The following is a 4,145-nucleotide window of genomic DNA, read 5'->3' as shown; positions in this document are numbered from 1 at the left end:
ATGCAGTGCATGCATAGTGGAAAGCTGCGTTGTGCGGTCTGTAGGGGAGCGATGGGATGCACAATGCTGAAGGGGGGTAGGGGGGATGCGGCTATGACGGGGCATATCTGCCCTTCCATTAGCGGCACGCTGACACGTGATCACGTCACGGCAAGACAAAATTCTTGTCTTCCCTGCCAGCGTACGTGCCATCACGCTTTGCGCGCTCACACACACGGCCACTGGGGCTTGCCCCATAGAGGGCTGTGCTGCGGTGTGTGGCGCGCGCGCCGCAGCCTATACTAGGGACTTAGCCTTACAGCCATCTTATGTTTTTTAGCTGGATTATCAAGGCCACACTCTTTCTAATAGAGTCTTCCTAATGAAGAAGCCAGTTACTACTGATGTAATATAAAATTGGCAAGCTCTTAAAAGAGCATTGCTCAGTGGAGAAGAAATTATAGGAGGCAAGTGTGTTCTGATCGAGAACACAGCTGTTGCCCCTCCGACGTCATTATGTCACATGCCGACGTACATTTAGCTGAACGTGCTTTGTCAAGGCTGGGTACTGCTGGCTGATGTTAGGATCAGTCTGGTCCCATGTAGTCATCGTCCGCCTCTGCGTGGGGTGGACTCCTGCTGGAGTGTCCCACCTTAGGATAGTCTTTGTCTTGTGGTGGTGGTCAGGTCCCAGACCACAGGCCGCTAGTCTCTACGCCGCGTCTTTGCTGTGTCCCTGACAATATAGAGCTAAATGGGAAATGTCCCTATCTGAGGGGCCTTTCCCTACTGCATCCACAAACTACTGGTGAGTTGAGGCCTAGCTGGGGTCTGAAGGGGGACTCTAGGCCTAGTCTCAGGGCCACTAGCACCTGAGACACTACCTCACTGTCTTCTGTCCAGCTCCCGACTGCCGTGGCTGCAAGCGTGCCAAAAGTATCAATCTGGTGCAGGGAAATCCTAGGAGCCCTATTAGCTGTGCTGTGCCATGTGATCTAGCAGCCCCGGGGGGTTGCTGGGGATTGTAGTACCCTATGCATAGCCTCTCTCTATTGGCCGCCGCAACTCTCCCTTAATGCGCATGTGCAAGACTCAATCACGCCTGTGCGAACCTCCAAAGATGGTGGCGCCCTCTAATAGGTACTATGGCGGAGCTCCGGAGACCTGGTCGCCCCTCCAACCGCCCACAACTCCCCACACTTCACCGGGTGTCCGCACACCCTGCCACCGACTCCTGCGCGCCACCACAGCCAGCCGCAGCCTCCGCCCAGCAGCGCTACCAACCGGGAGGTAAGGGGGGGACCTGGCTATATATACAAAATGATGGATGTTAATCACAATCCCGAAACATATAGATGGTGACAGATATGACATTTTGTGCAGGAGAAGAGGGTCCTCTTTTCCTGCATGAAAATCAAACTTGCCTGTCTGGAGCCGGTAATTGCGGACATCGTTGGGGAGATGTGCTCCCGCTAAAAGGAAACCGCCACCGACTTAATCCTCTCTTGACTGTGCGCAAGCCAAGGGTAGAGAGAAGAGGCAGCAGGACCTTCCCTCACTCTGGCAACTTCGAGGAACGGATGCCCTCAAATTGAAAAGAACAAGAAGATCTACCAACAGGATTCCCACAGACCCTGGCGAAAGGAGGAGAGATCAAGATTGGGCTGACGCTGGAAAGCATTATATTCAGTATTATATGCCAGTTTTAAATAAAAGCGATATTATGCCATGGCACCATTTTTCTTCTATTTTTCCAATAAGATTGGAGTCTAATACTGTCTGGGATCAACAGAAGCTTACCCTCATCTTCTGATCCAATAAGAAACAAGCCTCTATGTAGAAGACACATATGTAAGTGTTTTCTTTCCACAATAATTAAAATTAAATCGGTATATATTTTTTGCTCAGTAACACACTGCTGTTTTTATCTTCATTACATATTGTGCCAGAATCTACGCGCCAGAGGACATCTTTCTTTCTTCTTCTTCTAATACTGGCATGCCGCTGTCTTACCATCAGGAGCACCCAGGTTAAGGAAACTTTTATCTCTGATGTACTAGTTTCACAAGGAATTTAACATGGAAGCAGACAGGGAAGTCATCATTCAGCCCAACAGTAATAGTGACTTACTTCCAATCGTCAGCATTCAACGTGCCTAAATATATACATTCAAGGATTTCTATAGCTGTAGCAAATATTGCTTGTTACATAAATGGTTTACTGCTTTTGTGGAAAAGACAGATGCTGGGAGTGATGGAAATGATTGAAAAAGACTGATGTTGCTTTGTATACATTACACAAATGAAAAATATTATTTGCCAACTCTGCTTATTAACAAAGGGGGGATTTTCTTTCATCTCAAAAGGCATACCAAGTGACACTCAAAGTGCAATGAGAAAGTTCATAGCAAAGCATATTTATTTATTACAGCTGCTTATTTTACGTATATCAAGATCACTATATTATAACCATCAACTGTCATAGGCCGAGGCCCTGCTGCTTCAGTCAGTGCATCCGTCCCCTCGGTCCGCCCCCCCCCCCACACACAACACACACACACACATACATACATACACCCACCTCCCCCCCCCGCCTTACCTTTTGGAGGTTGGGGAAGCTCACTCCAGCCCCCAGCGCTGATAGGCTCACCAGCGCACCACGTGACGCGTCACCGCTTGGGATCGCAATTCTCTTGCATCCCCTGGCGGCTGACATGTCACAGCGCGTAGTGAGCCTCGTCAGGAGGCAGCGGGCACAGACAGGCAGGAGGTAAGGGGCTGGTGGCCCGCACGTGCGGCCGTTCGCAGCGGGTCCTCAGCCATAGAAATAAAAACCGATGCAGTGTTAAAACATTGAAATGCTATGTAATCGATAGTGCAGATTAGATGAAATGATTGCATTGAACTCATGGTGAAAAAACATTTTCAAACAGATATAATAGAATATTGTATATTGAGGTGGGGTCAATGCCCCTAGGATAGCCTGCCACAGCCTGTAGCTATCAGGGCTTACATGACAGGAGGCAGAGAGGCCGTCTGACCAGCCATGCTGCACAGATATAATAGAATATTGTATATTCATTTGACATGTACAATGACTGCATGTTAAGTAACAGCTCTGTGATGCTTCTTATTGAAATAAAAACACAGAACGGCATTTTAAGATGTAAAAACTTAAGGGCTCTATTTATCATTGCAATTTTGGAACATAACTTGGTCATCATTATATTTGTACAGTAATGTCCTCAGCTAGCTATCTGGGGTTTGACACAATAATCCACACAGATCTGGTTCTTCACCTGTTTACTGTTCAATTTACAGCTACAACTTTAAGCATAAACACGGACATCCTACTCAATAGAGGAAAAACGAATCATGCCATCTAGTGGCAAACTATTGTATAGCACTATGTACTTTCTTTAATACTCCTCTGATAGCCTTAACCCTTGAATCACTACATACTACTACATTACTGTGTCAAGGTACCAGAGGCCTTGTAGCCTCCGTGGTAGTGGTAAAGAAGTTCTTACTCCAAAAAGAGTTACCACTACCACGGAGGCGACAACGGAGTTCCTGCAACACATGATCTGGAGCCGACCTGGACGCTGGTGACAAACTACAGCCATGGAGTCAGATGACATCTGGAGAGTGCTGAGGTCCAGTTACCTGGGGAATCTCCTTCTATCGCCAACCCTGATGCCAGCTGTGTGGTTACTCGTGTATTGATAAACGAAATGCTTATGTTCTATTGATTTGATATACGCAGAATACTTACCCTTTTTAACACTAAATATGTTTTGATGTACTTCACTATTTGCGTTTTGCGCTTGTTTTTTTTGTCTTTTGTCTCTAGTTCTTGGGAGTGCTGAGCCACTCTGTCACTATAGCAGCATACGCAACATACCAACAGTTATTTATGGTTTTAAATAATTTTTTGTCACTTCCACAGATGGGTTGTGCCTGAAACCATTGTTTGAATAAAATACAATAAGGAGGGTTCACACTAATTAGTGGTATCACTTTTAGATATTGATCTTTCAACACAATTGGGTTGTTTTTTGGGTTGCCCACTTAATTTTGTTTTCCCTGGTCAGAGCTGAGGCCCTGCACATGTCCCTGCAAACATCCCACCCGGCCCTGCACATGTCCCTGCAAACATCCCACCCG

At 46.8% G+C, this 4,145-nt stretch overlaps 1 long non-coding RNA gene across 1 annotated transcript; it reads left to right on the top strand.

Moving 5' to 3' along the window:
* Positions 1 to 1,005: 1,005 nt before the first annotated feature.
* LOC142493651 (uncharacterized) lies at positions 1,006 to 3,788 on the top strand. Its single transcript, XR_012801169.1, has 2 exons — positions 1,006 to 1,830; positions 1,929 to 3,788. It is a non-coding gene; the product is annotated as an uncharacterized LOC142493651 (long non-coding RNA).
* The last annotated feature ends 357 nt before the right edge of the window (positions 3,789 to 4,145 follow it).

The sequence above is a fragment of the Ascaphus truei genome, chromosome 4, assembly GCF_040206685.1.
Source record: "Ascaphus truei isolate aAscTru1 chromosome 4, aAscTru1.hap1, whole genome shotgun sequence".
Lineage (NCBI taxonomy): Eukaryota > Metazoa > Chordata > Amphibia > Anura > Ascaphidae > Ascaphus > Ascaphus truei.
Note: the sequence above shows the minus strand (reverse complement) of the source record. Positions and strands in the feature narration are given on the sequence as shown.